The sequence below is a fragment of the Pseudophryne corroboree genome, chromosome 9 (genome assembly GCF_028390025.1).
Source record: "Pseudophryne corroboree isolate aPseCor3 chromosome 9, aPseCor3.hap2, whole genome shotgun sequence".
Lineage (NCBI taxonomy): Eukaryota > Metazoa > Chordata > Amphibia > Anura > Myobatrachidae > Pseudophryne > Pseudophryne corroboree.
Genome location: NC_086452.1, coordinates 343,341,765 through 343,355,197, shown reverse-complemented (window position 1 = coordinate 343,355,197; position 13,433 = coordinate 343,341,765). Strand labels below are relative to the sequence as shown.

Genomic DNA, 13,433 nt, shown 5'->3' with positions numbered 1-13,433 from the left:
GTAGGACATAACCATATTGCAAATTTCTCTAACGTCCTAAGTGGATGCTGGGGACTCCGTCAGGACCATGGGGTTTTGCGGCTCCGCAGGAGACAGGGCACAATAATAAAAGCTTTAGGATCAGGTGGTGTGCACTGGCTCCTCCCCCTATGACCCTCCTCCAAGCCTCAGTTAGATTTTTGTGCCCGGCCGAGAAGGGTGCAATCTAGGTGGCTCTCCTGAGCTGCTTAGAATAAAAGTTTAAGTTAGGTTTTTTATTTTCAGTGAGTCCTGCTGGCAACAGGCTCACTGCTACGAGGGACTTAGGGGAGAGAAGTAAACTCACCTGCGTGCAGGATGGATTTGCTTCTTAGGCTACTGGACACCATTAGCTCCAGAGGGAGTCGGAACACAGGTCTCACCCTGGGGTTCGTCCCGGAGCCGTGCCGCCGACCCCCCTTGCAGATGCCGAAGTTGAAGAGGTCCAGAGGTCCAGAAACAGGCGGCAGAAGACTTTCAGTCTTCATAAGGTAGCGCACAGCACTGCAGCTGTGCGCCATTGTTGTCAGCACACTTCATACCAGCGGTCACTGAGGGTGCAGGGCGCTGGGGGGGGCGCCCTGGGCAGCAATGTATTATACCTTTTTTATGGCTAAAATACATCACATATAGCCCTTGAGGCTATATGGATGTATTTAACCCCTGCCAGATCTCACAAACTCCGGGAGAAGAGCCCGCCGTTTTAGGGGGCGGGGCCTATTCTCCTCAGCACACGGCGCCATTTTCCTGCTCAGCTCTGCTGTGAGGAAGGCTCCCAGGCTCTCCCCTGCACTGCACTACAGAAACAGGGTTAAAACAGAGAGGGGGGGCACTTATTTGGCGATATGATTACATATGTGAAAATGCTATAAGGGAAAACACTTGTATAAGGGGTTGTCCCTGTATAATTATAGCGTTTTTGGTGTGTGCTGGCAAACTCTCCCTCTGTCTCCCCAAAGGGCTAGTGGGGTCCTGTCCTCTATCAGAGCATTCCCTGTGTGTGTGCTGTGTGTCGGTACGTGTGTGTCGACATGTAGGAGGACGATGTTGGTGAGGAGGCGGAGCAAATTGCCGGTATTGGTGATGTCACTCTCTAGGGAGTCGACACCGGAATGGATGGCTTATTTAGGAATTACGTGATAATGTCAATACGATGCAAGGTCGGTTGACGACATGAGACGGCCGGCAAACAAATTAGTACCTGTCCAGGCGTGTCAGACACCGTCAGGGGCTTGTAAAAACGCCCATTTACCTCAGTTGGTCGACACAGACACGGACACTGACTTCAGTGTCGACGGTGAAGAAACAAACGTATTTTCCTTTAGGGCCACACGTTACATGTTAAGGGCAATGAAGGAGGTGTTACATATTTCTGATACTACAAGTACCACAAATAAGGGTATTATGTAGGGTGGGAATAATCTACTTGTAGTTTTTCCTGAATCAGATAAATTAAAGTGTGTGATGATACGTGGGTTTCCTCCGATAGAAAATTATTGGAGGTATACCCTTTCCCGCCAGAAGTGAGGGCGAGTTGGGAAACACACCTTAGGGTGGATAAGGCGCTCACACGCTTATAAAAACAAGTGGCGTTACTGTCTCCAGATACGGCCGCCCTCAAAGAGCCAGCTGATAGGAAGCTGAAAAATATCCTAAAAAGTATATACACACATACTGGTGTTATACTACGACCAGCAATCGCCTCAGCCTGGATGTGCAGCGCTGGGGGGGGCTTGGTCGGATTTCCTGACTGAAAATATTGATACCCTTGACAGGAACAATATTTTATTGACTATAGAGCATTTTAAGGATGCATTTCTATATATGCGAGATGCGCAGAGGGATATTTGCATTCTGGCATCAAGAGTAGATGTGATGTCCATATCTGCCAGACGATGTTTATAGACATGACAGTGGTCAGGTGATGCAGATTCCAGACGGCACATGGAAGTATTGCCGTATAAAGGGGCGGTCCATCGGACCTGGTGGCCATGGCAACAGCTGGAAAATCCACTTTTGTTACCCCAAGTCACATCTCAGCAGAAAAGGACACAGTCTTTTCAGTCTCAGTCCTTTCGTACCCATAAAGGCAGGCGGGCAAAAGGCCAGTCATATCTGCCCAGGGTTAGAGGAAAGGGAAGAAGACTGCAGCAGGCAGCCCATTCCCAGGAACAGAAGTCCTCCACAGCTTCTGCCAAGTCCGCAGCATGACGCTGGGGCCATACAAGCGGACTCAGGTGCGGTGGGGGGTCATCTCAAGAGTTTCAGCACGCAGTGGGCTCACTCGCAAGTGGACTCCTGGATCCTACACGTAGTATCCCAGGTGTACATTGGAAATTCGAGACGTCTTCCCCTCACAAGTTCCTAAAGTCTGCTTTACCAACGTCTCCCTCCGACAGGGAGGCAGTATTGGGAAAAAATTCACAGGCTGTATTCCCAGCAGGTGATAATCAAAGTACCCCTCCTACAACAAGGGAAGGGGTATTATTCCACACTATATTGTGGTACTGAAGCCAAACGGCTCGGTGAGATCTAAAAGATTTGAACAATTACATACAAGGGTTCAAATCAAGATGGAGTCACTCAGAGCAGTGATAGCGAACCAGGACGATATGGTGTCACTGGATATCAGGGACGCTTACCTACATGTCCAAATTTTGCCCTTCTCACCAAGGGTATCTCAGGTTCGTGGTACAGAACTGTCACTATCCGTTCAGACGCTGCCGTTTGGATTGTCCACGGCACCCCGGGTCTTTACCATGGTAATGGCCGAAATGATGATTCTTCCTAAAAGAAATATGGACGCTTTCCTGATAAGGGCAAGGTCCAGAGAACAGTTGGCGGTCGGAGTAGCACTATCTCAAGTAGTTCTACGACAGCACGAGTGGATTCTAAATATTCCAAAATCGCAGCCTTTTCCGACGACACGTCTAATGTTCCTAGGAATGATTCTGGACACAGTCCAGAAAAGGATGTTTTCTCCCGGAGAAGAAGGCCAGGGAGTTATCCGAGCTAGTCAGGAACCTCCTAAAACCAGGAAAAGTATCAGTGCATCATTGCACAAGGGTCCTGTGAAAAATGGTGGTTTCTTACAAAGCGATCCCATTCGGTAGATTTCACGCAAGAACCTTTCAGTGGAATCTGCTGGGAAAATGGTCCGGATCGCATCTTCAGATGCATCAGCGGATAACCCTGTCTCCAAGGACAAGGGTGTTTTCTTCTGCGGTGGCTGCAGAGTGCTCATCTATGAAAGGGCCGCAGATTCGACATTCAGGACTGGGTCCTGGTGACCACGGATGCCAGCCTGAGTGGCTGGGGAGCAGTCACACAAGGAAAAAATTTCCAGGGAGTGTGATCAAGTCTGGAGACTTCTCTCCACATAAATATACTGGAGCTAAGGGCAATTTACAAGGCTCTAAGCTTAGCAAGACCTCTGCTTCAAGGTCAGCCGGTATTGATCCAGTGGGACAACATCACGGCAGTCGCCCACGTAAACAGACAGGGCGGCACATGAAGCAGGAGGGAAATGGCAGAAACTGCAAGGATTCTTCGCTGGGCGAAAAATCATGTGATAACACTCTCAGCAGTGTTCATTCCGGGAGTGGAAAACTGGGAAGCAGACTTCCTCAGCAGGCATAACCTCCACCCGGGAGAGTGGGGACTTCAGCGGGAAGTCTTCCACATGATTGTAAACCGTTGGAAAAAACCAAAGGTGGACATGATGGCGTCCCGCCTGAACAAAAAACTAGACAAATATTGCGCCAGGTCAAGGGACCCTCAGGCAATAGCGGTGGACGCTCTGGTAACACTGTGGGTGTACCAGTCAGGGTATGTGTTCCCTCCTATGCATCTCATACCAAAAGTACTGAGAATCATAAGAAGGAGATGAGTAAGAACGATACTCGTGGTTCCGGATGGGTCAAGAAGGACTTGGTACCCGGAACTTCAAGAGATGCTCACGGAAGAACCGTGGCCTCTACCTTAAGAAAGGACCTGCTCCAGCAAGGGCCTTGTCTGTTCTAAGACTTACCGCGGCTGCGTTTGACGGCATGGCAGTTGAACGCCGGATCCTGAAAGGGCATTCCAGATGAAGTCATCCCTACCCTGGTCGAAGCCAGGAAGGATGTAACCGCAAAACATTTTCACCGCATTTGGCGAAAATATGTTGCGTGGTGTGAGGCCAAGAAGGTCCCTACAGAGGAATTCCAACTGGGTCGTTCCTACATTTCCTGAAAACAGGACTGTCTATGGGCCTAAAATTAGGGTCCATTAAGGTTCAAATTTCGACCCTGTCGAATTTCTTCCAAAAAGAACTGGCTTCAGTGCCTGAAGTTCAGACGTTTGTAAAAGGGGTACTGCATATACAGCCTCCTTTTGTGCCCCCAGTGGCACCTTGGGATCTCAATGTTGTTTTGAGTTTCCTAAAGTCACATTGGTTTGATCCACTCACCACTATGGAATTAAAATATTTCACATGGAAGGTGAAGATTCTATTAGCCCTGGCTTCAGCCAGGCGTGTGTCAGAATGGGCGGCTTTATCATATAAAAGCCCTTACTTAATTTTTCATTCTGACAGGGCAGAATTGAGGACTCGTCCTCAATTTCTCCTTAAGGTGTTTTCTGTTTTTCACATGAACCAACCTATTGTGGTACCTGCGGCTACTAGGGACTTGGAGGACTCCAAGTTACTTGACGTTGTCAGGGCCCTGAAAATATATGTTTCCAGGACGACTGGAGTCAGAAAATCTGACTCGCTGTTTAGCCTGTATGCACCCAACAAGATGGGTGTTCCTGCTTCTAAGCAGACGATTGCTCGCTGGATTTGTAGTACAATTCAGCTTGCACATTCTGTGGCAGGCTTGCCACAGCCAAAATCAGTAAAAGCCCATTCCACAAGGAAGTGGGCTCATCTTGGGCGGCTGCCCGAGGGGTCTCGGCTTTACAACTTTGCCGAGCTGCTACTTGGTCAGGGGCACACCCTGACTGAGGAGGACCTGGAGTTCTCATTCGGTGCTGCAGAGTCATCCGCACTCTCCCGCCCGTTTGGGAGCTTTGGTATAATCCCCATGGTCCTGACGGAGTCCCCAGCATCCACTTAGGACGTTAGAGAAAATAAGAATTTACTTACCGATAATTCTATTTCTCGTAGTCCGTAGTGGATGCTGGGCGCCCATCCCAAGTGCGGATTGTCTGCAATACTTGTACATAGTTATTGTTACAAAAATCGGGTTATTCTTGTTGTGAGCCATCTTTTCAGAGGCTCCTTCGTTGTTATCATACTGTTACCTGGGTTCAGATCACAGGTTGTACGGTGTGATTGGTGTGTCTGGTATGAGTCTTACCCGGGATTCAATATCCTTCCTTATTATGCACGCTCGTCCGGGCACAGTATCCTAACTGAGGCTTGGAGGAGGGTCATAGGGGGAGGAGCCAGTGCACACCACCTGATCCTAAAGCTTTTATTATTGTGCCCTGTCTCCTGCGGAGCCGCAAAACCCCATGGTCCTGACGGAGTCCCCAGCATCCACTACGGACTACGAGAAATAGAATTATCGGTAAGTAAATTCTTATTTTTCCATATGAAATCTCCTAACCCTAATTCTCCCATCTGTCTAGTACACGTATCTGTTTGTATGATATGTGCACAGTATCCTGGTGATACCTCTCCAACTCTCATGATCCTACTTCCTAGGGTATACCTATATCGGAAAGATTTTCCACTACCGGCTATGTGGCGTATAAGCTCTGTATCTGTAGGCATTCTATCTGCTCTATATGAAAAGGTCATGGTTTGGTTACTCCATGACACTTCCCAATTTCCCGGCTTTCGGGGATTGGAAATGTTAAAACATACTAGGGATCTATCCACATGATATTGGTGGAGCTTCAAACTAGGAGGACTGGAGATATTAAACCTCCTGTCCACCGGTCTCCCACCCTTTAGCTCAAGTACCTCCCCTACCGTTAAAGGGAATGGTACTAATCCTGATTTGCTATGGCCTTGAGGTACTTGAGAGCATACCCAACAATCTGTCTGATTTAACACATTACCCACTAAGGAGTGATAGTCACTCAATGGATGCCGGTCCATGTGGATATTAAAACTGGACTGACATTTCTTGATGCACCCATCCTCAACTACATTGTCACAGAGTCTACAGATACAGTTCTCTTTTCAGCTAACAATCCTTCACAATGTTTACAAATAACATGGCTGCTAGATCGTTTCCGGTACTCGCCTTTGCTCGGTGATTGTGTTGTTATTGGAAATTTACACCTCCGTATCAGTCATCAGAAACCCATTCTGGATCCTTTCTCGACCTCACTGGTACTCTCACCGAAACAGACTGCTCTGGTCAACATCAGGGTCAACATGAAAACACGGATCACAGTCTCTTGAGGCGAGTCCATCTTACAGGAGGAGAAAAGGAGAAATTTGTAATGGGGATACAGGAAAACAGTTTGAGGGGGAGAGAAACTTGTTACGATAATTAGTTCTCTAGTCTTGTTGTTCTTCTTGTTCTGCTGTCATCTCAAAGGTGCTGTCTCTCAGTCTTCCAACCGAACATTCCGGTGATGCAATATTCCTTCCAAACCAGCGATCTTTCTGTAAGGAGCAAAAATCTTGCATTACCATTTGTCTAACTGATGTGTGACATACCATCTTTAAAACATGAAAACATGAGAAAGAAGAGGGAGAGGAGAAAAAAAACAACAAGAGAGAGAGAGAACCGTTCATATATGTATATATCACATAAATCAACAATAAACAACCACAGGGAAAAAAAAACATTTTTCAAACATTTTTAAAACATTGTCAGATCATCATCAGGCTGTCATATCTACATGTCCCATGGTTTCCTTGCGCAGTCCCTCCCACCAGCACCTCCATACTCCACCCTCTGTATCTGGCCAGGATACATTGATGCGGATAGGTCATGCTGGGGTTTGGTAGACTTCTGCAAAGACCAAGCAGATATGCAATGTTTGAGTCCTACCAATAATCGTCAGAGATGGGGAGAGAAAAAGAAACATTTCACAGATACATTTACAACGTTTCACCCGGTCATTCCTGTGTCTTCAGGAAATGACCTCCCAATTTATTAACCGTTACCTCAGGCTTACCATCAGTCCTAATGATCACCTTTGATTTGATTACCTTTCCTGATTGCATGTTACAGGTGCGGCCCAAACTCCTTCCTATGTGATCTCTGATTACAATTTGGTGTGTCATAACTTTGCTCATTTTCATGTCTAGGGGGTTTATATGAATTTGGTCTACTTCTTGATCTACAATCTCTTGCAAAATGACCTTCCTTCTGGCAATTATTACACCTTTTCACCTTTGACTTACCCACAGGGATCTGGGGCTTCTTTGTTTCCCTGTGCTTGATGATGTTTTGCTCATGCCCAACAGCGGAGTTCCTTAATGCAGTTACTGGGTTATTTCTCCAGTTAGGTAGAGAGGCTTGTATACTCGTTCTTAATACTTCCTTTAAACCATTTATTAACACCTAAACTGCTACTTTCCTGTAGTGTACATTTGTTTTAATATATTGTGTTCACCCTGACAGGATTAAATTCAATTACATCACCTTGTGTTGGTCTTACAATATGGGGTACATTTGTTTGTGCGTGATATATAACACCGTACGTACCTGTGGACACGACCTCACCTGACCCTCCGTTAGGGGGTTTGATTACTGCCTTTACCGATTTGGTCGCGTCCACCTGGATGTCTGGTAGGCTGGCTGCTGGAAGAGGTGCCGATATCGTGCTGGGCTCACTTTCTTGCTGGTAATCCTGAGGGAAGTTTAACATGGGGTGCGACTTGCACAGGTTAACATTTGTAATTTTGACACTTTCATTTTTATAAACATTATTACATTTGTTACTTTCATTCTTAATACAGTTGCTAAGTGCATTTCTCTATCGTCCTAGTGGATGCTGGGGTTCCTGAAAGGACCATGGGGAATAGCGGCTCCGCAGGAGACAGGGCACAAAAAGTAAAGCTTTTTCCGATCAGGTGGTGTGCACTGGCTCCTCCCCCTATGACCCTCCTCCAGACTCCAGTTAGATTTTTGTGCCCGGCCGAGAAGGGTGCAATCTAGGTGGCTCTCCTAAAGAGCTGCTTAGAGAAAGTTTAGCTAGGTTTTTTATTTTACAGTGATTCCTGCTGGCAACAGGATCACTGCAGCGAGGGACTGAGGGGAGAAGGAGTCAACTCACCTGCGTGCAGGATGGATTGGTTTCTTGGCTACTGGACATCAAGCTCCAGAGGGACGATCACAGGTACAGCCTGGATGGTCACCGGAGCCACGCCACCGGCCCCCTTGCAGATGCTGAAATCAGAAGAGGTCCAGAATCGGCGGCTGAAGACTCCTGCAGTCTTCTAAAGGTAGCGCACAGCACTGCAGCTGTGCGCCATTTTCCTCTCAGCACACTTCACACGGCAGTCACTGAGGGTGCAGGGCGCTGGGAGGGGGGCGCCCTGGGAGGCAAATGAGTACCTATAAAGGCTAAAAATACCTCACATATAGCCCTAGAGGCTATATGGAGATATTTAACCCCTGCCTAATTTTTCTAAATAGCGGGAGACGAGCCCGCCGGAAAAGGGGCGGGGCCTATCTCCTCAGCACACGGCGCCATTTCCTCTCACAGCTCCGCTGGTCAGGACGGCTCCCAAGTCTCTCCCCTGCACTGCACTACAGAAACAGGGTAAAACAGAGAGGGGGGGGCACATTTATGGCGATATTTTGATATAACAAAGCAGCTATAAGGGAGCACTTATTATAAGGCTATCCCTGATATATATATAGCGCTTTTGGTGTGTGCTGGCAAACTCTCCCTCTGTCTCCCCAAAGGGCTAGTGGGTCCTGTCTTCGTTAGGAGCATTCCCTGTGTGTCTGCTGTGTGTCGGTACGTGTGTGTCGACATGTATGAGGACGATATTGGTGTGGAGGCGGAGCAATTGCCAAATATGAGGATGTCACCCCCTAGGGAGTCGACACCAGAATGGATGCCTTTATTTATGGAACTACGGGATAGTGTCAACACGCTAAAGCAGTCGTTTGACGACATGAGACGGCCGGACAATCAATTAGTGCCTGTCCAGGCGACTCAAACACCGTCAGGGGCTGTGAAACGCCCTTTGCCTCAGTCGGTCGACACAGACCCAGACACAGGCGATGACTCCAGTGGTGACGGTGACGAATCAACCGTATTTTCCAGTAGGGCCACACGTTATATGATTTTGGCAATGAAGGAGGCGTTACATTTAGCTGATACTACAGGTACCACTAAACAGGGTATTATGTGGGGTATGAAAAAACTACCTATAGTTTTTCCTGAATCAAAAGAACTAAATGACGTGTGTAATGAAGCGTGGGTTGCCCCTGATAAAAAGCTGATAATTTCAAAGAAATTATTGGCATTATACCCTTTCCCGCCAGAGGTTAGGGAGCGCTGGGAAACACCTCCTAGGGTGGACAAGGCGCTAACACGCTTATCTAAACAAGTGGCGTTACCCTCTCCTGAGACGGCCGCACTTAAAGATCCATCAGATAGGAGGATGGAAAATATCCAAAAAAGTATATACACTCATGCAGGTGTTATACTACGACCAGCTGTAGCGACTGCCTGGATGGGCAGTGCGGGGGTAGTTTGGTCAGAATCCCTGATTGAAAATATTGATACCCTGGACAGGGACAATATTTTACTGTCGTTAGAACAAATAAAGGATGCATTTCTTTATATGCGTGATGCACAGAGGGATATATGCACACTGGCATCACGGGTAAGTGCTATGTCCATTTCGGCCAGAAGAGCTTTATGGACGCGACAGTGGACAGGCGATGCGGATTCAAAACGGCATATGGAAGTTTTGCCGTATAAAGGGGAGGAGTTATTTGGAGTCGGTCTATCAGATTTGGTGGCCACGGCTACAGCCGGGAAATCCACCTTTCTACCTCAAGTCACTCCCCAACAGAAAAAGGCACCGACTTTTCAACCGCAGCCCTTTCGTTCCTTTAAAAATAAGAGAGCAAAGGGCTATTCATATCTGCCACGAGGCAAAGGTCGAGGGAAGAGACAGCAACACGCAGCTCCTTCCCAGGATCAGAAGCCCTCCCCGGCTTCTACAAAAGCCTCAGCATGACGCTGGGGCTTCTCAAGCGGACTCGGGGACGGTGGGGGGTCGTCTCAAAAATTACAGCGCGCAGTGGGCTCACTCGCAAGTAGATCCCTGGATCCTGCAGATAATATCTCAGGGATACAGGTTGGAATTAGAGACAGATCCACCTCGCCGTTTCCTGAAGTCTGCTTTACCAACGTCCCCCTCCGAAAGGGAGACGGTTTTGGAAGCCATTCACAAGCTGTACTCTCAGCAGGTGATAGTCAAGGTACCTCTTCTGCAACAAGGGAAGGGGTATTATTCCACTCTTTTTGTGGTACCGAAGCCGGATGGCTCGGTAAGGCCTATTCTAAATCTGAAGTCCTTGAACCTGTACATAAAGAAGTTCAAGTTCAAAATGGAGTCACTCAGAGCAGTGATAGCGAACCTGGAAGAGGGGGACTTTATGGTATCCTTGGACATCAAGGATGCGTATCTCCACGTTCCAATTTACCCCTCACACCAGGGGTACCTCAGGTTCGTTGTACAAAACTGTCACTATCAGTTTCAGACGCTGCCGTTCGGATTGTCCACGGCACCTCGGATTTTTACAAAGGTAATGGCCGAGATGATGATTCTTCGAAGAAAAGGCGTATTAATTATCCCATACTTGGACGATCTCCTAATAAGGGCGAGGTCCAGAGAACAGCTAGAGATGGGATTAGCACTGTCTCAAGAAGTGCTAAAACAGCACGGGTGGATTCTGAATATTCCAAAATCCCAGTTAATGCCGACAACTCGTCTGCTGTTCCTAGGGATGATTCTGGACACGGTTCAGAAAAAGGTTTTTCTCCCGGAGGAAAAAGCCAAGGAGTTATCCGAGCTTGTCAGGAACCTCCTAAAACCAGGAAAGGTGTCTGTACATCAATGCACAAGAGTCCTGGGAAAAATGGTGGCTTCTTACGAAGCAATTCCATTCGGCAGATTCCACGCAAGAATTTTCCAAAGGGATCTGTTGAACAAATGGTCAGGGTCGCATCTTCAGATGCACCTGCGGATAACCCTGTCTCCAAGGACAAGGGTGTCTCTTCTGTGGTGGTTGCAGAGTGCTCATCTATTGGAGGGCCGCAGATTCGGCATACAGGATTGGATCCTGGTGACCACGGACGCCAGCCTGAGAGGCTGGGGAGCAGTCACACAAGGAAGAAACTTCCAGGGAGTATGGACGAGCCTGGAAACGTCTCTTCACATAAACATTCTGGAACTAAGAGCAATATACAATGCTCTAAGCCAGGCAGAACCTCTGCTTCAGGGAAAACCGGTGTTGATCCAGTCGGACAACATCACGGCAGTCGCCCATGTGAACAGACAGGGCGGCACAAGAAGCAGGAGTGCAATGGCAGAAGCTGCAAGGATTCTTCGCTGGGCAGAGAATCATGTGATAGCACTGTCAGCAGTGTTCATCCCGGGAGTGGACAACTGGGAAGCAGACTTCCTCAGCAGACACGATCTTCACCCGGGAGAGTGGGGACTTCATCCAGAAGTCTTCCACATGCTGGTAACCCGTTGGGAAAGACCAATGGTGGACATGATGGCGTCTCGCCTCAACAAAAAACTGGACAGGTATTGCGCCAGGTCAAGAGATCCGCAGGCAATAGCTGTGGACGCGCTGGTAACGCCTTGGGTGTACCAGTCGGTGTATGTGTTTCCTCCTCTGCCTCTCATACCAAAAGTATTGAGAATTATACGGCAAAGAGGCGTAAGAACGATACTAGTGGTTCCGGATTGGCCAAGAAGGACTTGGTACCCGGAACTTCAAGAGATGATCACGGAAGATCCGTGGCCTCTACCTCTAAGGAGGGACTTGCTTCAGCAGGGTCCCTGTCTGTTTCAAGACTTACCGCGGCTGCGTTTGACGGCATGGCGGTTGAACGCCGGATCCTAAAGGAAAAAGGCATGCCGGAAGAAGTCATTCCTACTTTGATTAAAGCAAGGAAGGAAGTAACCGTGCAACATTATCACCGAATTTGGCGAAAATATGTTGCGTGGTGCGAAGATCGGAGTGCTCCGACGGAGGAATTTCAACTGGGTCGATTCCTACATTTCCTGCAATCAGGATTGTCAATGGGTCTCAAATTGGGATCTATTAAGGTTCAAATTTCGGCCCTGTCGATTTTCTTTCAAAAAGAATTGGCTTCAGTCCCTGAAGTCCAGACCTTTGTTTAGGGAGTGCTGCATATACAGCCTCCTGTGGTGCCTCCAGTGGCACCGTGGGATCTCAATGTGGTTTTGGATTTCTTAAAATCTCATTGGTTTGAACCACTAAAAAAAGGTGGATTTGAAATATCTCACATGGAAAGTGACCATGCTTCTAGCCCTGGCTTCTGCCAGGAGAGTGTCAGAATTGGCAGCTTTATCTTACAAAAGCCCATATCTGATTTTCCATTCGGACAGGGCAGAACTGCGGACTCGTCCGCATTTTCTCCCTAAGGTGGTGTCAGCATTTCATCTGAACCAGCCTATTGTAGTGCCTGCGGCTACAAGTGACTTGGAGGACTCCAAGTTACTGGACGTTGTCAGAGCATTAAAAATATATATTGCAAGGACAGCTGGAGTCAGAAAATCTGACTCGTTGTTTATATTGTATGCACCCAACAAGATGGGTGCTCCGGCGTCTAAGCAGACGATTGCTCGTTGGATCTGTAGCACAATCCAACTTGCACATTCTGTGGCAGGCCTGCCACAGCCTAAATCTGTAAAGGCCCACTCCACAAGGAAGGTGGGCTCATCTTGGGCGGCTGCCCGAGGGGTCTCGGCATTACAACTTTGCCGAGCAGCTACGTGGTCAGGGGAGAACACGTTTGTAAAATTTTACAAATTTGATACTCTGGCTAAGGAGGACCTGGAGTTCTCTCATTCGGTGCTGCAGAGTCATCCGCACTCTCCCGCCCGTTTGGGAGCTTTGGTATAATCCCCATGGTCCTTTCAGGAACCCCAGCATCCACTAGGACGATAGAGAAAATAAGATTTTACTTACCGATAAATCTATTTCTCGGAGTCCGTAGTGGATGCTGGGCGCCCATCCCAAGTGCGGATTATCTGCATAATTTGTACATAGTTATTGTTAACTAATTCGGGTTATTGTTGAAGGAAGCCATCTTTCAGAGGCTCCGCTGTTATCATACTGTTAACTGGGTTTAGATCACAAGTTGTACGGTGTGATTGGTGTGGCTGGTATGAGTCTTACCCGGGATTCAAAATCCTCCCTTATTGTGTACGCTCGTCCGGGCACAGTACCTAACTG

General features: G+C 47.9%; 1 protein-coding gene across 5 annotated transcripts in view; it reads left to right on the top strand.

Moving 5' to 3' along the window:
- The window catches only part of DMC1 (DNA meiotic recombinase 1), a 465,896-nt gene that overhangs the window by 155,037 nt on the left and 297,426 nt on the right, over positions 1-13,433 (top strand). The window lies entirely within an intron of this gene.